At 40.4% G+C, this 26,590-nt stretch overlaps 1 protein-coding gene across 1 annotated transcript in view; it reads left to right on the top strand.

Annotated features, from left to right (window-relative positions):
• Nucleotides 1-26,590, top strand: part of ST6GALNAC3 (ST6 N-acetylgalactosaminide alpha-2,6-sialyltransferase 3) — a 591,033-nt gene that overhangs the window by 259,859 nt on the left and 304,584 nt on the right. The window lies entirely within an intron of this gene.

The following is a 26,590-nucleotide window of genomic DNA, read 5'->3' as shown; positions in this document are numbered from 1 at the left end:
CATATATATATATATATATATATATATATTTATGGTTCGATTTTCATACTGTGAAATGATTACCACAGTAGGTTCAGTTAACATTCATCTTCTCATATAGATACAATAAAAAGAAAGAAAAGAAAGAAGAAAAGAAAAAAAGGATCATATAATTCTAAACACTTTTCTGAAAAGTATGTTTTGCCCACAATTTTTTTCTATTTTTTAAATAGAAATATAGTTGATTTACAATATTGTGTTAGTTTCAGGTGTACAGCAAAGTGATTCAGTTATATATGTATTTCTTCAGATTATTTTCCATTCTAGATTATTACAGTGTATTGAATATTGTTCCCTGTGTTATACAGTACAATCCTTGTTACTTATCTATTTTATGTATAGTAGTTTGTATCTGTTAGTCCCATACTCCTAATTACACCCCCTCTTCCCCTTTGGTAACCATAAGTTTGTTTTCTATGTCTGTGAGTCTGTTTCTGTTTTGCATATAGATTCATTTATATTATATTATATTTTAGATTCCACATATAAGTGATATCATATAATATTTGTATTTCCTTGTCTGACTTACTTCACTTAGTATGATATTCTCTAGGTGCATGCATGTTGCTGCAAATAGCATTCTTTCATTCTTTTTTTATGGCTGAGTAATAGTCCATTGTGTGTGTGTGTGAATGTATATATGTATAGATATGTATGTATGTGTATATATATATATTTTTTTATTAGCTCTATTTTTTGTGCTCATTATTTTGGTTCATTGATCAACATTTGTTTTTGGTAAATACTATTTTTGTTTTGGTGGTACGCGGGCCTCTCACTGTTGTGGCCTCTCCCGTTGCGGAGCACAGGCTCCAGATGCACAGGCTCAGCGGCCATAGCTCACAGGACCAGCCACTCCACGGCATGTGGGATCTTCCTGGACTGGGGCATGAACCTGTGTCCCCTGCATCGGCAGGCGGACTCTCAACCACTGCGCCACCAGGGAAGCCCGGTAAATACTATTTTTAAAATTATTGTTCCTTGTGGGATTAGACTTGCTTCCTCTTTGCTCACCTTTTTTTTTCAGAATATTAATTCACCTCTACATCATTTTGTTGAACAAAATGGAAAGTCTCGGTTGTATCAGACAACTATGTGCATAACAGTGCTGTGTAACAAGTCACCCCAAAACTCAGTGGCTTAAACAATAATAACTTATTCTTGCTCACTCTTCTGTGGGTCAGAGGGGATACTGCCCATCCAGTGGGCTCTGCTGGGCTTAGCTTCAAATATGCAAGTTGGGCCCAGGCCTGCTTCCTGTGTCACTCTTCACTGATGACCTCTGGGCCAACTGGAGTATATTCTTCTCACGGGGAAGGCAAAAGCACAAGAGATTGAGCCCAACTTTGGAAGCACATTGCAAGCTTCTGCTGGCTTCACATCTGCTGACATCTCATTGACCAAAAGCAAGTCACAGAGCCAAGCCCAATATGAAGATGCAAGAAAGTACACTTCACCCACCATGAGGCCAAGGCAAGTTACATGGCCGAGTCCAACATCATTGGAGCAGAGTGTACTCCTCCTATGGAGGTGAGTGTAGAGAGAATGCATATTTGCTTCAAATAACTTCATCTACCCACACTAGTGAAATATTGATTGGAATTGCATTGTATGTTAACTTAATAAAAACAAACGTTTTAATAACAGTTGCTCTTTCTATTAAGAATGTATTATCTATACAAGTAATTTTTAAGTAATTTGCTGAAAAAGGGCATGTATATACATTTTAAACAAAGTTCTTGTGGCATCTAATAGGAATTCAATAAATGTTTGCTGAGCTGTTTTCTTTTTCTTATCTTTAGTACAAGCTAAAATCATATTTATAGCTGTTTAATTTTGGTATGCAGAAATGCTATTAATTTCACATATTTGTCTTGCATTTTTTTGCTATACTAAAGAGTTCTAGTTAAGGTTTAGAAGTTTCCTTTGGATTGCTCTGGTGTGCAATCTCAGTGTTTTTAAATGATCTTTTTCTCATTTCTTTTCAATGTTTATTGCACTGACCAGAGCTTATCAAACAGTTGCAAATTTTAAAAGAGTGCTTCTAATGCTTGATCACTCAGCATAAAGTTGACCTGACTGGGCTTTCCTTACCATATTAAGGAATAACTCAATTGGTTTTAAAATTATTTTTCTAAAATTGTGTCTATATGTGTTGAATTTTATCAAATGACTTTGGGGCCTATATTGAAATGACTATGATTTTTCTCTTGAAACTTATCAAGATGGTACTTCCTTGTTTTAAACCATCTATGCCAATTAATTTCATCTGTTTCATGTTGTACGTATTAGGATTCTCCAGAGAAACAGAACCAACAGGATGTGTGTATATATAGAGAGAGATTTCTTTTAAGGAATTGGCTCATGCAGTTGTGGAGGCCTGGTGAGTTGGGGCAGTCCACTGTGCTTAAGACTCAAGGAGGAGTTGCAGTTTGAGTCCAAAGGCAGTCTGCTGACAGAATTCCTTTTCACTTGGGAGAGGTCAGTCTTTGTTCAGTTAGGACTTCAGCTGATTGGATAAAGCCCACCCACATTGTTGAGTGTAATCTGCTTTACTCAAAGTCTAATTTAAATGGTACTTGCATCCAAAAAAAAATTTCACAGAAATATCCAGGATGATGTTTGACCAAATACCTGGGCATCATGATCCAGGCAAGTTGACATATGAAATTAACCATAACAGTGTGTATGTACGTCTTTTAATGAAGCATTGAATTTGAAAATTTTTCACAAATAGTCTCTGAGTTATGTAAAATTATTCTCCTATATTGTAGATAAGGAAACAGAGACAAGGACAGGTTATACAACTGGCTCCAAATCACACTTGCTCAAAATGGCAGGGCTGAGTCTTTAAATCCAGACTCCAGAGCATCCAATGTGCTGAAACATTATTCTTTATACCGACCCTACTTCCTTTGCTCAGGGTTCAATGGCTTAGATCTTTCATATATGACTTAATCTTGATTGCTTTTGTTGATGATGATGTATAAGAGTTGTAGATGGTGAGTATAAGAGTTGCGATTTTTACTTACTAGTATAAGCTGATCTAAATCGATTATCGTGTCACAGTTCACATCTGGACTGAGAACGAAAGCAGAGCCCTCCTCCTGACTTTTTACTGTATTGTACTGGTAGGCACAACAACCAGGACACCACCATTCTTGCTGTCTTGCTATCTTTCTGATGAATTGATCTCATATTTCTCTCCTTAACATTTTTCAAAAGAAACTGCTGTTTTATGAGTTACTTAAGCCCTGTTTCAAAAGCAGTATGGTTGATAACTGTATTTCATCCCTGGCTGCACTGAGCCTTTTAACCCTGTATTCTTGAAACAATATGAGCTTTCAGACAGGATGTGTTTAGGACAGCCTTTCAGTGTGAAAATGTTGACTTTCTCAAATTAAAGAACTTGGCGAATATGATAATATATTCTCTTGATTTTAAATTAGGTGGAAATTGATACCATCAAAAATCCACAGAGGATGAAAATGAGGCACAGCTTTAGGTGCTGAGCTATATGCCAAATAGCCCTTGTGTTTCTTTCTTGAATATCTCCTTCAAAGAGGCAGATTTGTCTTTGATATCTATAGGAGCCACATGAATATGACCTGACTCCAATTGCCCTCATCATCTCCAGAATTTACTTGTTTATTTATTTTTAGTTCATGAGTCTGTGGTCAATTTGCTTACATGCTTCTTGAAACCAGCATGATCATTATAATTTTCCTTTTCATTAAATAACCCACTCTCTACCTGTTCTTATTATCCCCACTTAGAAGTTGGGAATGGAGTCACCTAACATGAGGTCATTCATCTCTTCAGTGAGTGGCGTGCCTGTGTTAAAAATACTTATGCTGACAAACCGTAGGAATCATGGCAACAGAATAATATTCACCATCTGAGCCACCTTGACATTTTCCTGCTAGTAGGAAGCTTTCTTTTTTCTTTTTTGCTTTTAATATAGAAGAATGCATCTTAAATTCTGTAGGCTACATAATCATGCCCATGAGCTTTCTCCTTTCAATGTGTCCTGCCCCCATGACTAGTTTTTTTTTCCATAAGTGATGTTAAGTATGCAGAAAGCCAATTAGGAGATTCCACTTAGGATTCCTTCTCTTAACTGTTTCTCAAAGCTTATGTGGCATAACTACTAGAAAAGATGTCAGAAGAAGAATATATTCTACATTGGCCCTTCAGTTTCTCACCTTCATGCCTTAGTTCAAACTGGCAAGCTTCTGCTGTCTCCACATGTAGAAAATATGCCCATTCCACAGAGCCCAGTCCAAAGGCCATTTCCTCCATGGTGGTTTGCCTGATTCTCTGTAGCAGTCACAGCTCCTTCCTGTGACCCTCTTCAGCACTTTTTGTTGTAACTAATAATGATAAACACTTGTATAATTCTTTACGCTTTACAAAGTTTATAGACATATTATCCCATTTAATAATTTTGTGAACTTGTTATGTTCTCCACTTTGAATTGAGAACATTCAACCAATGAAGCACAGAGGTTAAGTAATTTGTTAAGTGCCATACAACTATCCTCCGTCTTCTGACATCACATCTCTTCCTTTGTCAGGTGTATCCTGTTGGTCTCAAATCATCATCTTCTTAGCTAGCCCTTATTAAGCACTTCTTTTCGCCAGGCATTCTTCTAGGTGGGTGTATGCAGCAGAAGTAATACCTAACACCTCCTTCCCGATACTCAAATAGTCTTCAAAGGAACCCCACACAATATTATTATCCCACTATTTACAAATAGTAATCCAAGGGACAGAGAAGGTACATAACTTATTCAAGGTCAGATAACTGCAGGAAGCTACTGGGAGTGCCAGTTTTCCACACCACAAATATGGTGTCTAATCAATGAAAATGCTACGATTGCCAGAGGCTACCCTTCAGCCACCAATGCTACAGGAAGATTGAGCCCCATTTCCTTCTGCAATTCACATTTTTCAGGAGTGCTTTCCATTGGCAGAATGTAAATGGCATCCAGAACCCTAATGGCCAGGAAATCTGGGAAATGTAGCTGTTAGTTTTCCAGCTCTTGCCATATAGGATGGAGAAAGAGCACAGAAGGAGGTAAAAATGGATACCGAGGACCAAAAGACATTAGCTAGCATAGCTGTGATAATTATGTGAGGCTATTGGCCATTCCTTTTGAATAAGACGCTTTTAAAATGGTCATTGAATATTCAGTCACTCAGATTTGCAGTGGTTTCACCCAACCAATGGAAGGAGACAAACCACTGCATAGTTTGATGTAAAGAACAATTGCTTTTTAACGAGTAGTGGAACAGGACGGAGAAAGGAGTGGGTGTTTTCTACAGCTCATGAGGAGAAACTTATTCTAACTTTATTGGAAAATTAATCACACAAACAGATGCCCAGAAGGGTATATCCAGATGCATTCCTGTTTGCAGTCACTCACTCCTTCGACTCTCTAAGTAATGATTGAGTAGAAACTTTCTCCCCCTTTCCTGTTCAAATGCTACATCATTAGCATTACTTCTTGTCCATAACCATTATTTCCTAAATGTTCTGCAACTTATCGATTTAAATACTGGATGAATTGCTATCAATTCCTCATCTGACTGGTCACTCATTTCACGAATCATTTATGGGTTCCCATTCTGGTAATGGTCTTATCCTGAAAATGTCCTATCACTGTCTTTTCCCTATGATTTCCAACTGATTGGGGCAAATTTTTCTTTGATGAGTAAGTGTCTCAAGTGGATCTTTGTTCGAAAAAGTGTCAAGACTCCTTTTATGGGGAATTAATGTAAATGCAGACATTTATTTACCAAAGAGTGTTAACTTAAGAATTAGTGGCTAATAGTCACTCTACTTGTCAGTGTCTTTCCTGATTATTCCCCTCTTTTTATAAAGAAACCTGCCTAGAATATCTCATGGATTTTCTCCCTCAAGTGTGCTTTCATGAAGTTTCCTGGAAGATTGATTGGAACACAAGGATTTCAGTTCATGGCATCCAGTTAATCAGCTCAGATTTGTTAAAGTCATTAGTGCTATAAATTTCCCTGTGCTCACTTTCATGATTTTCCTAACCCAGAGTTAATTCTGTGGCAGTGCATTAGTGTGGACAGGCTACCTTTCACCAAATGAGTGTTTTGCATGGAGCTTCTCCAGGTTAATGACTGGGAATTCCCAAAGGGAAGACAAAACATTTGGTTCAGATGTCTTGTGGGAGCTGAACCTGCTAGAATGCTCCTCTGGAGGTTTCATCACTAATTGGCCAACAACTGGAGCCTGCACCCCATCAATTCCTCTTCACTGAAGCTTTGGGATGTGGTACACTTTCTTTATCCAGCCATTTCCTTTTTCTCATTTTCTAATTCATGAAAAATACCCGGAAACATTTGGAAAACTTGGGATTCAACAAATTGTGAGATTGATTTTCCTCTGCTGGTCCCATAGTGCTCAGATTGAGATGAGGTACTTAACTTCACTGAACTCTAAGTTACCTTGTATAGAACAGAGTCGATACCACGTCCTTGGAAAGAAATAAGGCCGTGATGAATCAGGTTTTTATAACGTGTAGGCTGTGCTAAGTGTCTCAGGGCTAATGGCATTCCTTGAGGTAGTGGATAAGGTGACTGCAAGGGTAGAGCCTGTGTTTTGAATCAATCTATTAATACAACTAGTCCTTAAGACCACTCACTCTCTAGACTCTGACATCTGCCTGCCTCTCAGCTTATCACTCATTGAACTCCCTCCCCATGGTGTTCAAAGCTTTGGCCATGCTGAATCACTTTGAATTCCAAAATACGCAATGTATTTCATGCCTTTCTGAATTTTCAAATGTCTGCCCCTCCCCCTCATTTACCTGGTGAACCTTCCAGGCCTTTTCTGATTACCACCTTCTCCTTGGTGTACTTGTGTTCCTAATGTAGCCTCTACTTATTTCTATCAGAGCACATATAACCATTTATTCCCATTACTTGTGTGCAGAGCTGACTTCCTCTATATACCCATAAACTCCTAAAGGTCGGGTCCTCTGTATGTCTCAAGTCCCTTTCATTCTCTTCCTGTCTGTAGTGGTGCCTTCACACAGAGAGAAGCACATCCAAAAATATTTTTAAATGTCTGAGTTTCAGGGTAGTATTTATTTCAACCCTAACAGAAAAATAAATTAGTTTTATCCAGCCATGTAGCTCTCCTCAGTTATAATATGTTCAGTGGGTGTGAATGCTTAGGAAGATTTGTATTTCGTAAGAATCACAGGAAGGAGGACAGTGATTGGAAGGTGTGAAGGCAGATTTGAGCTCAATATAAGTAACAACTTTATGGCATTAAAAATGTTCAAAATTCAAATGTGCTGGGCTTCCCTGGTGGCGCAGTGGTTGAGAGTCCGCCTGCCGATGCGGTGGACACGGGTTCGTGCCCCGGTCCGGGAAGATCCCACATGCCGCGGAACGGCTGGGCCCGTGAGCCATGGCCGCTGAGCCTGCGCGTCCGGAGCCTGTGCTCCGCAATGGGAGAGGCCACAACAGTGAGAGGCCTGCGTACCGCAAAAACAAAACAAAACAAACAAACAAAAAAATTCAAATGTGCTGTGTTGTCAAATAACGAGGTCTCAATGACTGGAAGTATTTGTACCAAGACTCACAGGGATGCTACCAAATATATTTTCTTCTATTGATTTGGAATACACGCTTTGCCAAGATCCTTTCTAATCTTAAGATTCTACTTTTATCTCTATAATTTTGTTCAACTACCATTAAGTTCTCATAATTGCCAATTATGGGTTTGACATCCATCAATTTATCTCAACCTTCATTTAAAATTTTCTTATTAATCAGTCAATGAAAAAATTATCTTCTGCCTCTCTTCTCAGTGAATCTAGCTATCCTTGTTTATGCGTGTTTTCACTCCCTGTTTATATGTATCGTAAAATTCCTAAGACTTTTATTAATATCTTTCAATTTAAGAAAACAAATACTTGAATGATGGGCCAGATGCAGTAGGAGATAGAAAGAACATATGATAATGACTATGGTAGCTAACATTTATCAAGTGCTTACTGGTGCTTTACGTATAAGAACACACTTGTCACAACGATCTTATGTGGTCGGTACTATTTTCTCATTTTATAGATTAGAATACTGAGGCACAGAGAGGTTAATTAATTTGCCCAAGATCATAGAGTTGCTAGGTGGAAGAACCCAAGCAAATCTAAAATCTGAACCTGTAACCATTAAGCATTGCCGACCTTTGAGAAATAAATTTAGTAAGATAGTATCTCTTACTTCAAAGATGATTTCAGCTGGTAGAATTACATGTGTTTATTATATACTGGATAAGGCAGCCCTTGCTAAAGGTTTCTTCTTTGAAGCTTCTCTTTATTGTTATTGCTTTCCAGTATTCTGACATTGGCCAACCAAATCCATGCTTACCTAATTATACCATTTATGATTTTCTAAACTTGCTATCTAACTATATATCTATATTTTTTAATTTTTAAATTTTTATTGGAGTCTAGTTAATTTACAATGTTGTGCTAGCTTCAGGTGTACAGCAAAGTGAATCAGTTATACATACATCCACTCTTTTTTACATTCTTTTCCCATATAGGCCATTACAGAGCATTGAAGAGTAGTGTTCCCTGTGCTATACAGTAGCTCCTTATTAGTTATCTATTTTATATATAATAGTGTGTATATGTCCATCCCAATCTCCCATTTTATCCCTCTCCCCCTTACCTCCGGTAACCGTAAGTTTGTTTTCTACATCTGTAACTCTGTTTCTGTTTTGTAGATAAATTCATTTGTACCCTTTTTTTTAAAGTTTATTTTTAATTTATTTAATTTATTTTTTGGCTGCGTTGGGTCTTCGTTGCTGTGGGCTTTCCCTAGTTGCGGCGAGCGGGGGCTACTCTTCGTTTCGGTGAGCGGGCTTCTCATTGTGGTGGCTTCTCTTGTTGCGGAGGCAGGCTCAGTAGTTGTGGCTCGTGGGCTCTAGAGCACAGGCTCAGTAGTTGTGGCTCACGGGTTTAGTTGCTCCACGGCACGTGGGATCTTCCCAGACCAGGGCTCGAACCTGTGTCCCCTGCTTTGGCAGGCAGATTCTTAACCACTGTGCCACCAGGGAAGTCCCCATTGGTACCCTTTTTTTAGATTCCACATATAAGTGATATCATGTGATTTCATCTTTGTCTGATTTACTTCACTCAGTATGACAATCGCTAGGCCCATCCATGTTGCTGCAAATGGCATTATTTCGTTCTTTTTTATGGCTAATGTTCCACTGTATATAAGTACCAAATCTTCTTTGTCCATTTCTCTGTTGATGGACATTTGGGTTGCTTCCATGTCCTGGCTATTGTAAATAGTGCTGCAATGAACATTGGGGTGCGTGTATCTTTTCGAATCTTTAGTTTGAACTCATAAGAATGTGATTCTGTCGCCATGTTTATGTTAATTCTCCTCTGCTGAGACGTCTCCATTTATATTTTGCTTTTGTGGGAACCACAAGAGTATGAAATAATCCAATGACAAATTGACTTCTTCTATAAGCACACCTAAGTCCCTGGAAAGTATGATTTAGAGAAGCGATTTTCAAACTTTAATATTCATCAGATTCACCTGAAGCATTGGGTAAAATACTAATTTCTGGGCCCTAATACAGGGTTTCAGAGTCAGTAGATCTGAGGCCAGTTTCAAGAGTTTGCATTTGTAATATGTTTCCAGATAATTCTGATGCTTCTGGTCCTGGCACCATACTTTGAGAGGCTAGGCTTTTCAGAGGTTAGGCTGTATCACAGATATCACAGGTATTTTTAGAAAGCTTCACAGGTGATTCTAATGCATACTCAGGAGTTATACATATTCATAGTATTATTCCAGCTCTTTCAAAATGCTTGAGTTGATGCCATTTAATCCTCTACTGACTTTGTTAGTTTGGTCCAGAACACTCTACATCTTTCACTATTTGATAACATGTCTGCACCTACTTGCTTCAAAAGGTCGTTTGGGAGTAGAACTCTACCTGATGCCTACCTCAATAAAGACCAAGCAAATAATTAATTGAGGTTTTTAACACCTACTTTTCCAAATTATGTTTTCCAATTGCCATAGAGCACGTAGCAGATGCTCAAGGAATGTTTGTTAACTGAATGAATATCTCTTACAGGGAAACCTTATTCTACCACCCTAGACTGACTGACCACCTATCTCTAACCATGCTGGAGTAAGAATAACTTATTCCTGGTAAAAGTCATTAATTTTATTGATCCAAAAGAGCCATGTAAAATTGTTTTCCCCTGCTTACTTGCTATTTTCAATGTTTTCAACTTGGGCTCAGCCAGCAGTGCCACAGCTGAAGGGGCTGCATGGATTTTAATAAGGACTCCTATTTTGGGGAAAGAAAATAAGTGAGTCTGGAACGCAGGGTCACACTTTCAAAGCCTGCCTGACATGAGGCAAAGATTTGAATGCTAGAGCAGGCTGAGAAGGCTGGGAGGAAGCTGCAGTTTCTCACCATGGATTTCCTCAGAGTGCCATTAGCTTACCAAGAAGAACTCAGGGTAGACTGCATTTACATAAGGGAAGCAAGGCAGGGCTCAGTTATCTTAATTTCTTTTCTTTCTTTTTTTTTTTACATCTTTATTGGAGTATAATTGCTTTACAATGGTGTGTTAATTTCTGCTTTATAACAAAGTGAATCAGTTATACATATACATATGTCCCCATATCTCTTCCCTCTTGCGTCTCCCTTGCTACCACCCTCCCTATCCCACCCATCCAGGTGGTCACAAAGCACCGAGCTGATCTCCCTGTGCTATACGGTTGCTTCCCACTAGCTATCTATTTTACGTTTGGTAGTGTATATATATCCATGCCACTCTCTTGCTTTGTCACAGCTTACCTTTCCCCTCCCCATATCCTCAAGTCCATTCTCTAGTAGGTCTGTGTCTTTATTCCTGTCTTATACCTAGGTTCTTCATGACATTTTTTTTCTTAGATTCCATATATATGTGTTAGCGTACGGTATTTGTCTTTCTCTTTCTGACTTACTTCACTCTGTATGACAGACTCTAGGTCCATCCACCGCACTACAAATAACTCAATTTTGTTTCTTTTTATGGCTACGTAATATTCCATTGTATATATGTGCCACATCTACTTTATCCATTCATCTGATGATGGACACATAGGTTGTTTCCATCTCCTGGCTATTGTAAATAGAGCTGCAATGAACATTTTGGTACAGGACTCTCTTTTTTTTTTTTGCGGTATGCGGGCCTCTTACTGCCGTGGCCTCTCCCGTTGCAGAGCACAGGCTCCGGACGTGCAGGCCCAGCGGCCATGGCTCATGGGCCCAGCCGCTCTGCGGCACGTGGGATCATCCTGGACCGGGGCACGAACCCGCGTCACCTGCATCGGCAGGCGGACTCTCAACCACTGCGCCGTCAGGGAAGCCCGACTCTTTTTGAATTATGGTTTTCTCACGGTATATGCCCAGTAGTGGGATTGCTGGGTCATATGGTAGTTCTATTTGTAGCTTGTTAAGGAACCTCCATACTGTTCTCCATAGTGGCTGTACCAATTCACATTCCCACCAGCAGTGCAAGAGTGTTCCCTTTTCTCCACACCCTCTCCAGCATTTATTGTTTCTAGATTTTTTGATGATGGCCATTCTGACTGGTGTGAGATGATATCTCATTGTAGTTTTGATTTGCATTTCTCTAATGATTAATGATGTTGAGCATTCTTTCATGTGTTTCTTGGCAATCTGTATATCTTCTTTGGAGAAATGTCTATTTAGGTCTTCTGCCCATTTTTGGATTGGGTTGTTTGTTTTTTTGTTATGGAGCTGCAGGAGCTGCTTGTAAATTTTGGAGATTAATCCATTTTCAGTTCCTTCATTTGCAAATATTTTCTCCCATTCTGAGGGTTGTCTTTTCCTCTTGTTTACAGTTTCCTTTGCTGTGCAAAAGCTTTGAAGTTTCATTAGGTCCCATTTGTTTATTTTTGTTTTTATTTCCATTTCTCTAGGAGGTGGGTCAAAAAGGATCTTGCTGTGATTTATGTCATAGAGTGTTCTGCCTATGTTTTCCTCTAAGAGTTTGATAGTTTCTGGCCTTACATTTAGGTCTTTAATCCATTTTGAGCTTATTTTTGTGTATGGTGTTAGGGAGTGATCTAATCTCATACTTTTACATGTACCTGTCCAATTTTCCCAGCACCACTTATTGAAGAGGCTGTCCTTTCTCCACTGTATATTCCTGCCACCTTTATCAAAGATAAGGTGACCGTGACCATACGTGCATGGGTTTATCTCTGGGCTTTCTATCCTGTTCCATTGATCTATATTTCTATTTTTCTGCCAGTACCATACTGTCTTGATTACTGTAGCTTTGTAGTATAGTCTGAAGTCAGGGAGCCTGATTCCTCCAACTCCGTTTTTCAAGATGGCTTTGGCTATTCGGGGCCTTTTGGGTTTCCATACAAATTGTGAAATTTTTTGTTCTAGTTCTGTGAAAAATGCCCGTGGTAGTTTGATAGGGATTGCATTGAATCTGTAGATTGCTTTGGGTAGTAGAGTCATTTTCACAATGCTGATTCTTCCAATCCAAGAACATGATATATCTCTCCATCTATTTGTATCATCTTTAATTTCTTTCATCAGTGTCTTATAACTTTCTGCATACAGGTCTTTTGTCTCCTTAGGTAGGTTTATTCCTAGATATTTTATTCTTTTTGTTGAAATGGTAAATGGGTTTGTTTTCTTGATTTCACTTTCAGATTTTTCATCATTAGTGTATAGGAATGCCAGAGATTTCTGTGCATTAATTTTGTATCCTGCTACTTCACCAAATTCATTGATTAGCTCTAGTAGTTTTCTGGTAACATCCTTAAGATTCTCTATGTAGAGTATTATGTCATCTGCAAACAGTGACAGCTTTACTTCTTCTTTTCCGATTTGGATTCCTTTTATTTCCTTTTCTTCTCTGATTGCTGTGGCTAAAACTTCCAAAACTATGTTGAATAAGAGTGGTGACAGTGGGCAACCTTGTCTTGTTCCTGATCTTAGTGGAAATGCTTTCAGTTTTTCACCATTGAGGAAGATGTTGGCTGTGGGTGTCTCATATATGTCCTTTATTATGTTGAGGAAAGTTCCCTCTATGACTACTTTCTGCAGGGTTTTTATCATAAATGGGTGTTGAATTTTGTCGAAACCTTTCTCTGCATCTATTGAGATGATCACATGGTTTTTCTCCTACAATTTGTTAATATGGTGTATCACCTTGATTGATTTGCTTATATTGAAGAATCCTTGCATTCCTGGAATAAACCCTACTTGATCATGGTGTATGATTCGTTTAATGTGCTGTTGGATTCTGTTTGCTAGTATTTTGTTGAGGATTTTTGCATCTATGTTCTTCAGTGATATTGGCCTGCAGTTTTCTTTCTTTGTGACATCCTTGTCTGGTTTTGGTATCAGGGTGATGGTGGCCTCATAGAATGAGTTTGGGAGTGTTCCTCCCTCTGCTATATTTTGGAAGAGTTTGAGAAGGATAGGTGTTAGCTCTTCTCTAAATGTTGCATAGAATTCGCCTGTGAAGCCATCTGGTCCTGTCTTTTGTTTGCTGGAAGATTTTTAATCACAGTCTCAGTTGCAGTGCTTGTGATTGTTCTGTTCATATTTTTTACATATTCCTGGTTCAGTCTTGGCAGGTTGTGCGTTTCTAAGAATTTGTCCATTTCTTCCAGGTTGTCCATTTTATTGCCATAGAGTTGCTTGTAGTAACCTCTCATGATCTTTTGTATTTCTGCAGTGTCAGTTGTTACTTCTCCTTTTTCATTTCTAATTCTGTTGATTTGAGTCTTCTCTGTTTTTTTCTTGATGAGTCTGGCTAATGGCTTATCAATTTTGTTTATCTTCTCAAAGAACCAGCTTTTAGTTTTATTGATCTTTGCTATCATTTCCTTCATTTCTTTTTCATTTATTTCTGATCTGATCTTTATGATTTCTTTCCTTCTGCTAACTTTGGGGTTTTTTTGTTCCTCTTTCTCTAATTGCTTTAGGTGCAAGGTTAGGTTGTTTATTTGAGATGTTTCCTGTTTCTTAAGCTAGGATTGTATTGCTATAAACTTCCCTCTTAGACCTGCTTTTGCTGCATCCCATAGGTTTTTGGTCATCGTGTCTCCATTGTCATTTGTTTCTAGGTATTTTTTCATTTCCCCTTTGATTTCTTCAGTGATCACTTCGCTATTATGTAGTGTATTGTTTAGCCTCCATGTGTTTGTATTTTTTACAGATCTTTTCCTGTAATCGATATCTAGTCTCATAGCGTTGTGGTCGGAAAAGATACTTGATACAATTTCAATTTTCTTAAATTTACCAAGGCTTGCTTTGTGACCCAAGATATGATTGATCCTGGAGAGTGTTCCATGAGCACTTGAGAAAAATGTGTATTCTGTTGTTTTTGGATGGAATGACCTATAAATATCAATTAAGTCCATCTTGTTTAATGTATCATTTAAAGCGTGTGTTCCCTTATTTATTTTCATTTTGGATGACCTGTCCATTGGTGAAATTGGGGTGTTAAAGTCCCCTACTATGAATGTGTTACTGTCGATTTCCCCTTTTATGGCTGTTAGTATTTGCCTTATGTTTTGAGGTGCTCCTATGTTGGGTGCATAAATATTTACAATTGTTATATCTTCTTGGACCGATCCCTTGATCATTATGTAGTGTCCTTCCTTGTCTCTTCTAATAGTCTTTATTTTAAAGTCTGTTTTGTCTGATATGAGAATTGCTACTCCAGCTTTCTTTTGGTTTCTGTTTGCATGGAATATCTTTTTCCATCCCCTTATTTTCAGTCTGGAGGTGTCGCTAGGTCTGAAGTGGGTCTCTTGTAGACAGCATATATACGGGTCTTGTTTTTGTATCCATTCAACCAGCCTGTGTCTTTTGGTGGGAGCATTTAATCCATTTACACTTAAGGTAATGGTCAATATGTATGTTCCTATTCCCATTTTCTTAATTGTTTTGGGTTTGTTATTATAGGTCTTTTCCTCCTCTTGTGTTTCTTGCCGAGAGAAGTTCCTTTAGCATTTGTTGTAAAGCTGGTTTGGTGGTGCTGAACTCTCTCAGCTTTTGCTTGTCTGTAAAGGTTTTAATTTCTCCATCAAATCTGAATGAGATCCTTGCTGGGTAGAGTAATCTTGGTTGTAGGTTTTTCTCCTTCATCACTTTAAATATGTCCTGCCAGTCCCTTCTGGCTTGCAGAGTTTCTGCTAAAAGATCAGCTGTTAACCTTATGGGGATTCCCTTGTGTGTTATTTGTTGTTTTTCCCTTGCTGCTTTTAATGTTTTTTTTGTATTTTTAGTTTTTGACAGTTTGATTAATATGTGTCTTGGCGTATTTCTCCTTGAATTTATCCTGTATGGGACTCTCTGTGCTTCCTGGACTTTACTGTCGATTTCCCCTTTTATGGCTGTTAGTTTTTGCCTTATGTATTGAGGTGCTCCTTTGTTGGGTGCATAAATATTTACAATTGTTATATCTTCTTCTTGGATCGATCCCTTAATCATTATGTAGTGTCCTTCTTTGTCTCTTCTGATAGTCCTTATTTTAAAGTCTATTTTGTCTGATATGAGAATTGCTACTCCAGCTTTCTTTTGGTTTCCATTTGCATGGAATATCTTTTTCCATCCCCTTACTTTCAGTCTGTATGTGTCTCTAGGTCTGAAGTGGGTCTCTTGTAGACAGCATATATATGGGTCTTGTTTTTGTATCCATTCAGCCAATCTGTGTCTTTTGGTGGGAGCATTTAGTCCATTTACATTTAAGGTAATTATCGATATGTATGTTCCTATTCCCATTTTCTAAATTGTTTTGGGTTCGTTATTATAGGACTTTTCCTTCTCTTGTGTTTTTGTCTAGAGAAGTTCCTTTAGCATTTGTTGTAAAGCTGGTTTGGTGGTGCTGAACTCTCTCAGCTTTTGCTTGTCTGTAAAGGTTTTAATTTCTCCATCAAATCTGAATGAGATCCTTGCTGGGTAGAGTAATCTTGGTTGCAGGTTTTTCTCCTTCATCACTTTCAGTATGTCCTGCCACTCCCTTCTGGCTTGTAGAGTTTCTGCTGAGAGATCAGCTGTTAACCTTATGGGGATTCCCTTGTGTGTTATTTGTTGTTTTTCCCTTGCTGCTTTTAATATGCTTTCTTTGTATTTAGTTTTTGACAGTTTGATTAATATGTGTCTTGGCGTATTTCTCCTTGAATTTATCCTGTATGGGACTCTCTGTGCTTCCTGGACTTGATTAACTATTTCCTTTCCCATATTAGGGAAGTTTTCAACTATAATCTCTTCAAATATTTTCTCAGTCCCTTTCTTTTTCTCTTCTTCTTCTGGAACCCCTATAATTCGAATGTTGGTGCGTTTAATGTTGTCCCAGAGGTCTCTGAGACTGTCCTCAGTTCTTTTCATTCTTTTTTCTTTATTCTGCTCTGCAGTAGTTATTTCCACTATTTTATCTTCCAGGTCACTTATCCGTTCTTCTGCCTCAGTTATTCTGCTATTGATCCCATCTAGAGTATTTTTAATTTCATTTATTGTGTTGTTCATTGTTGCTTGTTTCATCTTTAGTTCTTCTAGGTCCTTGTTAAATGTTTCTTGCATTTTGTCTATTCTATTTCCAAGATTTTGGATCATCTTTACTATCATTATTCTGAATTCTTTTTCAGGTAGCCTTCCTATTTCCTCTTCATTTGTTAGGTCTGGTGGGTTTTTATCTTGCTCCTTCATCTGCTGTGTGTTTTTCTGTCTTCTCATTTTGCTTATCTTACTGTGTTTGGGGTCTCCTTTTTGCAGGCTGCAGGTTCGTAGTTCCCGTTGTTTTTGGTGTCTGTCCCCAGTGGCTAAAGTTGGTTCAGTGGGTTGTGTAGGCTTCCTGGTGGAGGGGACTAGTGCCTGTGTTCTGGTGGATGAGGCTGGATCTTGTCTTTCTGGTGGGCAGGTTGACATCTGGTTGTGTGTTTTGGGGTGTCTGTGGACTTATTATGATTTTAGGCAGCCTCTCTGCTAATGGGTGGGTTTGTGTTCCTGTCTTGCTACTTGTTTGGCATAGGGTGTCCAGCTCTGTAGCTTGCTGGTCTTTGAGTGAAGCTGGGTGCTGGTGTTGAGATGGTGATCTTTGGGAGATTTTCGCCATTTGATATTTCATGGAGCTGGGAGGTCTCTTGTGGACCAGTGTCCTGAAATTGGCACTCCCACCTCAGAGGCACAGCACTGACTCCTGGGTGCAGCACCAAGAGCCTTTTATCCACATGGCTCAGAAATGTGTCTGTCCTCAATGCTGTGTTTGTTGTGAAGTTCCATAGTTATTACATGTCCTAAGTATATATTCAAATATATCTATTAATGAAAAACAAAAGGCTAAACATTCACTGGCAAAAGATTGAGCTGCTTCATCAACATGTCAGGAGTAATTCAAATAAATGATCTCTTCTAAAATCCTTTGGAAGAATGATTGCATATGTCTGGCTTTTCCTGTCTCCGCCCCTTCTGTATCTTAATTTCTCTTGGTATCATTTCAATTATTTGTTAGAATAATAGGACTTTGATCTAAAACATGTTTCATAGTATTGTGTTTCTTAGCATGGCAAGGCACAGAATATTTTCTGTTTTACCCTAATGATTGTCATGGAATGCCTTTAAATTTACCATATAAGTGAATCCCAAGATGCAAAGTATAGAGATCTCCAATTCTAAACAGTAGTGTATCTCTGTGGTATAAACAAGGCTCTTGTATCTCATTTGACATTGGTGATGGAATCTCAGCATTTGGGGCAGTTTACAATAGTCATATTCATGTTTGACCTCCGTTAGAAACTCATGAGATAATCATTGGGATCTTAGACCCATTATGTAGGTGAGGAAACTAAGTCATTACAAGTTTAAGTCGTTTTATTTTGTCCAAAATAAAACAACTGTTAGTGGTGAGGACTGTGACAACATCTCAGATTTTTTTACGCCTGGCTCAGTGCCAGATTCGAGACACTGCACTCCCAGCACCTCTGTGAAGAGTAGCTCCTTTTATTCCCATTTATCTGCTGAGGAAAAATATGAGGCAGGGGAAAGGTCAAGGTCAAAGGGCAAGGCTGATTGGGTGGTGCAGGCAGGGGTGAGAGCTGATTCGTTGGGGAACCGTATCTCTGAAATCTAAGCAGAAATCCATCACACCCTGCCATAGCAAAGTGATTCCTTAGTGATTATCCCTTTCTTCCCCTCTCGGTCTGGGCTGCTGTGAGATTGTGAACAGCAGCTGCATTAGCATGTAGCCAGGGCTTCCTCCAGATAAGCTAATATGCCGTAATATGCCGTGAGAGTGCAGACTAGTGGAGCTACCTTCACTGGCCAAGGAAGACGTCTGCATTTGCCTCACAGCCCCAGTTGTTCAAATCTGCCCACAGCTCGAGGGATGCCGTTCGGTCCAGGCAGAGCCCAGCCTCTGATCTCTGGACTCTCCGCCCAGCTCTGTCCCCTCCTGTCATTTAAGCAGGGGCTAGGCTGAGCCCCCTTGGACGTGCAGCACAGTCATTCCCACAGACCCCAAGCCCCTTCTGGCTGCTGTGTCAGCAGCTGGATGCTCGCCTGGGCTCTGCAGGACTCTGGAGTCTGGAGCCTGCTGGCCCCGGAGGCAAGAGGGCTGCCAGATGTGTATGCTAACAAATGGCAGAAGCTACTGTGCAATTACAGTGATACAGAAATAAGTCAGGAAATTCTCCCTCCCATGGCTTGGAATGCAGAGTAACTGAGGCAGCAAACAAACTTCTCTTTGTGTGTGAGGTGGAACTAAGTGTACCAGTGGCTTCTGTTCTGGGATATCCTCCTCTTGGAATGAGGCCTTTTCCAGCTGTCTAAGGGTAAGGGGTTTAAAAGCAGGTTGTCTTAGTATTTGATACCTAAAGTGTGACCTGTAGGTTACCATCACCTGTGGTGCTGGTTAGAAATGTGGAATCCCAGGGTCTAGCCCAGACCTACTGAATCAAAATCTGCATTTTAACAGGATCTCCAGAGGGTTTGCTTGCATGTTTGAGAAGCTCTCACCTAAATAACACTCACGAGCCTGGGGAGAATCCTAGGGGCTTGCTCAACACTTGGGGGCTGTGACATTTTCTATGTACTTTCCTAGCATAACTTGGTCACATCGAATGGGGTTCTACCTCCAGTACTGGGGGATGGGGTGATATTAACCCTCCTGTGCTTTCTGGCCCAGAGCGACACTTCCAAAGGGCTGTGTGAAGTGGTGAATGCCCAGACAAGGAATTACCAGTTGCGCAAGGACTGCAAAGCTTTCTCCCGGCAGCCTTTGAGCACGTGGCCCTCCGTGGACCAGCCACTTACATCGTGGCTTCTGGTCAGAAGAGCCCACAGCTGCTCTGGTAGGGGCACAGCGAAGGGAGGAAAAGCATACTGAAAATGATATTGTGGCTATTAACATTTTTATAGGTAGACTGCTTTACAAAGCAGAGGGAGAGTATTACTCTTCTAGGATTAATATTTTTAACAAAAAGTCTGCCAGGAAAGGAGGCTTTTGCTGATAAATGTAATTCTGCTGCTGATTTATCTAGTAATGGAGACTTGAAATTACAGGAATCAATGTGTATGTGAAAGCCATTGTCATTTGGTTAATTATGTTTTGCCAGCAGCGTGCGGAAGAACTTTATGCTCAGTGCAGCCAAATGTATTTCAGCCAGAATTCTTTACTGTGATGGGCCTAATGTAGATAAAGACAAAGACACCTATAATTTCAGATTCCTGGACACTTGATTCATCTGGAGGCTTGACTTCCCTGCTCCCCTGCGCCGGCGCTGTGGCATTTAGGTCTGCTTCCTCTAGAGCAGAGGTTCTTAACTGGGGTGATTTTGTAATCCCTCCCCCACCCCATGGGATATTTATGAATAATGGGAGACATTTTAGTTGTCATCACTGGGATGGAGGTGGTGTGGGTAGAAGACAAGGAAGATGCTGATGCTAAATATCCTACAAAGTACAGGACAGCCCTCACTCTCGTCCCCCAACAAAAAATTATCTGGCCCAAAGTATCATCAGTGCTGAGGCTGAGAAACCCTATGCTCGAGCACTTCTGCTTGTGATTCTGACCCAAAGAATTGGGGCCAAGTTCATGTCCTATTTGTCAACAGATAAAGAAATTAGGTCTATGGACGTCACTGTCATCCAGGATTATCTACCAGGATATCCACCTAGGATGGAATCAAGGTGAGCGTACAATAGAAGAGGTTGGAATGGTCCCCAGGCCGCTGCCACCTGTCTGTCTGTGGTAGTGATGCTGTCTCTGTTTTCCTTTTCCTTCTTTCTGATGAATCAGTCATTGGTTTGGAAAGCCTAACCTGCATTATAATCTCAGCATTGCTATTTACTGAGTGACCTTGAGTATAGTAGGTAGAATAATGGCCCCCAAAGATGTCCATGTCCTAATTCCTGGAAACTGTGAATATGTTACCTTACATGGCAAAGGGGAGCTGAAGATGTGATTTGGTCAAGGATCTTGAGATGAGGAGATTTTCCTGGATTATCCTAGTGGGCCCAGTGTGATCACCAGGGTCCTTATAAGTGAAAGACAGAGACAGGAGAGTCAGAATCAGAGGTTTAAAAAGCTATGCTGCTAGTTTAGAAGATGGAGTGAAGTTGGAAGATGGGGCATCGAGGCAAGGTACGCATGCTACCTCTAGAAGCTGGAAGAGGCAAGGAAACAAATTTTCCATTGGAGCCTCCAGAAGGAATGTAGCCCTGCCAATACTTTGATTTTAGCCCGGTAAGGCGCATTTTGGACTTCTGACCTCCATGACTGAAAGATAATGAATTTGTGTTGTTTTAAGCCAGTAAATTTGTGGTAATGTGTTATAGCAGAGACAGGAAACTCATATATTGAGTCAGACATTTTTCCTCTTGATGTCCTATTCTGTTAATAGGGTGTGGTCCACTGTAAAATGGGCCTCGATCATTCATTCATTCATTCATTCATTCATTTTTTCCAACAATTATTTACTGATTACCTATTATGTGCCAGGCACTATTCTAGGCACTTGGGATGGAGCAGTGAACAGCACAGACCATCTAATCTAATGACAGGAGCCAATAAACTACAAAAAATAGGTAAATGTACAAGTGATACATAAGTGATAAGTGCTATGAGGGAGAACTGAAGCAAGGAAAGGGAGCTGGAGTCCCAGTCTATTTCATAGGAGGTGTTTGGGGAAGGTTTCTGTGAAAAAGTGACATTCAGCAGAAAACTCAAGGAAGAGAGGGAGAAGGGCCATGCAGATAGCTGAAGGAAGACTGTTCTAGACAGAAGAAAAGGCAAGAACACATGTCCTGAGCTAGGAGTTTGTTTCAGGGATTTAAAGTACAGGGAAGGGACCAGTGGGGATAATGAAAATAATTACCTCACAAGGCTGTCCTTAGAATTCCCGGCAGCAAACATGAAAATCCTTGGTGAATTTCAAAGCATCTTGCAAATATCAGTTATTATCATTGTTGTGGTCCCTCAGAGCATATTTGTGGGGCTTCCAAGTGACCCAGAGGTTAACCTTCATTTTTTCTCTATAAAAGTCAAGAGGAAACAGCTGTTGGCCCAAGGCTCTGGTAATTGAGCACAGAGGCCCAGAAACAGGAGTGTTTTCCCAACTAGGAGCTGATGGTGATTCTGTGTGTGCCCTTCAGATTGACCAATCTTTGCGGGGTGGTGAGGACCGGGTAGGATGGATGGGAGATCTTTGTTGCTGTGGCCAGTCTCACCTCTTACACCTCTCTGGTCCAGGAGGGTGCTCCCCACAAGCCAGCTGGGGCTTTGAGCGGTCAGCTTGTCTCTCACAATGGTGCACAGCCGTCCTGGGAAAGGAATCATTGAGGAATTTAAAGACCTTGGCCCCTGCCTGTCCAGGGACCAGAGAGAAGCTGTTAGGACAGCCTCTGACAGCCCAGCCTTGCCAGCAACTCATTCCCCAGGAGAAATCAAACTCTGCCAAAGGATGAAATTGAAATATTTGAAATATACTCTGCACACTTCTTTTTCTAAGGCAGGTGATAAAATGGTCTAGTTTTTATAAAAGGCTGAGAAAATGAAAATGCTGAAAGGCTTTGTGTTTGAGAGTAAGACTTTCCTTGGCAGCAGGGGCCAGGGATTGGAGGAGGCACCCCAAAGGCTCTGGGAGTCTAGAGCTGGCCTGTGTGCTTACTCATTAACATCTTAGGTTTAAGGGGGCTTTTTTAGTGCATTTTGCATCACGAATCTTGGAATGACCATGGCAAGGTCATAGATGCTGTGTGTGTATTCCATCCTCCCTTAGCTGAATAAGCCACTTTTAGCTAAAAGGCATTTCAGTCATTAATTTGATTATCCTGTTAGATTTTTTTTCCCCTAAATGCATTTCTCTAAGCTGCCTTTCCCCACCTTTTGATAGATAAATATCTTCAGAACTGAAAGACTAATGTGTGTGGTTTATCATCTGAGTTCCGAAGCTTTCTCCTTTTAGACACAAAGTAACAAAAGTAAAATGGACATCTGCAGCCCTACCACTTTTCAGCGAAAGAGCCTTTTTTTTTTTATAAAACTTATGCTTTAATATCAGTTTGTTCTGCAGTCTGGAGGGATTGTAAAAAAAAAAAAAAAGGAAAAGGAAAAGGAAGGCTAAGCAGGATGACAACTCCAAACCAGGAGGAATGAAAATAAAAATGCGAGATCAGTGTGTGTTCTGAGTTCTATGGGAGCTGCATCTGCAACCTAGAAAGCTTGGGAAACTAGTCCAAAGCAGACAGAAGCCAGGCACGCAGCCAGGACGAACAGCTAGAAAAACTCTGAGGCATCATGGCCTGTCAACTACTGGTATGCAGGCGGCCTTCCTCGTCCTCAAGGTCAGAACAAATGCCTACCTTACTTCTCCTTTCTTCTCCTCAACATCTAAAGCAAAACCCTACAGACTACAGGGGAGAAGTGAGGACCAAACACCTTCTAGCTTTGAAGTGCTTTGATATTCTTTGCCTTTTATTTTCTTAAAGGCTTGATAGCGTGTTAACGCCATGGAATGGCAGGAATCCCTTACATTATACGATAAATGTGCTGGTGAAAAGTAATTGTAAAACAGGTTTTTACTGAGGAATTAAGGCTGTCTCTGAGGATTGCTATAAGTAGCATATTCATTCATTTATTCATCAAAGAGTTGTCAGGCACTGAGCTGAGCACTGGATGTTGGCAGGTGTGGGACAAGACCTTATCCGCGGCCTCCTGGAACTCACAATATAAACAGTGGGGGAGACAAACATTCAAATAAACCAACACACAATTAAATTACAAATTGTTGAAAGTGTTATGAAAGAAATAGATGTGATATTATGCTAGGGAGTTATGGCTGGTAAAGGATGAGGAAAGCAACTTTAGCCAGGATTGGCCTTCCTGAGATTTAATCTGAAACTTGAAGATGAGGAAGAGCCAGGTATACCATTACAGTCCAGGAATGGAAACCCTTCCCTCTAGCTCCTCTGGGAAGACAGGACAGCCTGTCAAAGGGAGATTTTTTTTTTTTTGAGGTATGCGGGCCTCTCACTGTTGTGGCCTCTCCCGTTGTGGAGCACAGGCTCCGGACGCGCAGGCTCAGCGGCCATGGCTCACGGGCCCAGCCGCTCTGTGGCATGTGGGATCTTCCCGGACCAGGGCACGAACCCGTGTCCCCTGCATCGGCAGGCGGACTCTCGACCACCGCGTCACCAGGGAAGCCCCAAAGGGAGATTTTTGATTGAGAAAATCACATGGTCTAAGAGGAGCCTGTCACCCTTGTGCTTCTAAGGAGACGTTCCCTGGTCCCCCTTCCTACCTACCCCCTGCCTTTTGCATGTCCTATTCCCTTTCCCAGCATTTTTTTCTCCCTAGCTATTACTAATATCTGACATACTTTCTAATTTGCATTATTTATCTAATTTATTGCCTGTCTACCCCACTAGAACGTGAGCTCTACAAGGACATGCATTTTGTCCATTTTATTCACTGTGACTGTCTCTAGTGCCTAGAAGAATAGCCAGGTGTTCAGTGAAGACCATTTCTAGTATATTAAGCTAGCTGTTTTTGCCCCTAGAGAGGAGAATGGTATTGAAGAAAGATCAAGAATTTTGAGAACTGCCAGATCTGGAATAATATGCTGTACTTACAGGGTTGTTGTGAGATTTAAATGAGGAAAATGTATGTAGAAATGAGCTCCGTGCTGGTATATTGTAAGAGCTGAGTAGCCATCATTCTCCAGTGGTTCCGCAACTCTCTTAAGAGAGCTATAAACATTGTGAAGTGGAAGAAATTATCAGTATCAAATGTCTCTCCACTCCCTTGTTGGGGCCCCCCAGTCTCTTTCAGTTCTTTCTTCCAGCCTTCCTCTCTCTGTCACACACCACACCTGTCTGTCCTCCTAGGCCCTCAGGACCCTTGGCTCTGGTTTACAAGGGAACAGCTGATTAATCTGCAACCAATTGCTGCTGACCCCCAAGCCAATTGCTGCTGAACCCCAAGCTGACAGCTGCTGTGCCTGGAGCAGGCCAGCCCTCCTTGCCGTGCATGGGTAAGCGTGGGCAAAGCAAGCAGACACCATCACCCTGCTTGTGGGCTCGGCCTCCCTCTCCCGCGGCGGTGAGAAGCAGACACTGCCCCTGTGGGCCTCTTTACCTATCCCGCTTTCCTGTTGCTGACTTTTAAAATCCCTTTTCCTTAGAGTAAAAGCAGGAGAATGAAATAGTATAAAAGAACGAGAAAACAAGGCTAGAGGGCAGAGGTATAGAGAGAGGACAGAGTGCAGAGAGGAGAAGGGCGAGAGAAGGAGAAGGGAGCTAAGAGATGAACCAAAGAGTGAAGGAAAATCGTCAGTAGGTAAACAAGCCTGCTGGATGCTTATAAGCGTATCTCATACCCACACAGAGGCTGTTAACAGCAAGGTCCATGGTAACTCTAGCAGGGTAGTGTCTCTACCTTGGAATACTATTTCTAACGCTAAAAGTATAGCACAATAACATTCAGTAAACACAGTGCTAAGAGTTTTACGTCCGTTATCTCCTCTGCATGTTCCTTTCAGCTGAAGACAAATCCTGTCATTCCTATGCTCAGAATTTTTCAGCCATGACCCATCTTAGAGTAAAAAGCAATATCCTTATGGGATCTGCTCCCATCCCCACCTCTCAGTAGGATCCACTTCCCACCCGCATCTCAGAAAGTATTTCCTCCTACTCGCTCCCTTGCTCCTTTCATTCCATCCGCATTGGCCTCCTTGCAATTCTTGTTCAAACTACCTGTCCTGCCTCAGGGCCTTTGCACTGGTTCTTACTTTTCCCCAAACAGTCTTTTCCCAGATGTCCTTATGCCTTTCTCTCTTGACTCCTTTAAGACTCTTCTTCCTTCCCTTCCTAAACAAAAGTTCCTCCATCTCTTATAAAATGCCACAAAAGTTCCTCCATCATCTCATAAAATGTCGGCTCCCCATTGCCATCCTGCTCCTTATTTTCCTCACCTTGCTTTAGTTTTCTCTGTACTACTTATTATCCCCTGGCATATAATATTATTTTATATCAATTGTTGGTCTTTTGACTCTCGGCTATGAATACCAGGACTATGTCAGCTTTCTTCTTGATTCATAGTAGACTTTGTTGGACAATATAATTTTCTTTGGCTTATTATTTACCATTGATTTTAGTCCAGACTCTATAAAGCTGATGTTAATGAATAGAAAACTATGGGATGCAAATCACTACTGTCCAATAGAGAAACAAATGATTTCTAATAGTAGAGAACATTTTATTGGGTTTTATTGCTCTCTAGACCATTAGGCAGTTTTGTATATATATATATCTTAGAAATGTCTTCCAGCAATCTCTTCCCATCCATCTCTCCATCCATCCACCTGCCTATTGCCCTACCTACCTTCCTGTCAGTTTCTTGTATTCTCTTTTGAATTAGCTTGCTCTCTGGTTCCTTCGCTAATGATTTTAACATATCTTTGATACAGGGCCCTTATGTATTTGTATGAGAATATTTATGTTTTTAACTTTGTGATTATATATTAAATAGAACAGAATAGAATGAGACGGAATGATAATATAATATAGTATGGTAATATATCATAGTATCGTTTCCTAGCAAGGAAATGGTGGTATCTAAGCTATTTAAATCCTGGTGAACCCTAACAAGTATCTAGTTCCCGTGGTGCTACCCCCGATGAAGTTGACTATTTATATAGTAGGGTTTACTGTACTTTTGCTTACTAGATATGAGAAGGGTATATAATAGTGGTTAGGAACCAGGGTTCTGGTGTCAAGACTGCCTGTGTTCAAGTTCTTGCTTTGCCATTTATTAGCTTTGTGATTGTGATGGTTAATTTTGTGTATCAACTTGACTAGGTCATGGGACACTCACATATTTGGTTAAATATTATTTCCGGGTGTGTATGTAGGATGTTTTTGGGTGAGGTTAACATTTTTTGTGTGTGTGGTACGCGGGCCTCTCACTGTTGTGGCTTCTCCTGCAGAGCAC

Source organism: Lipotes vexillifer, unplaced genomic scaffold (assembly GCF_000442215.2).
Source record: "Lipotes vexillifer unplaced genomic scaffold, Lipotes_vexillifer_v1.1 scaffold419, whole genome shotgun sequence".
In the NCBI taxonomy this organism is placed as follows: Eukaryota; Metazoa; Chordata; class Mammalia; order Artiodactyla; family Lipotidae; genus Lipotes; species Lipotes vexillifer.
This window is presented reverse-complemented; position numbering and strand designations above follow the sequence as displayed.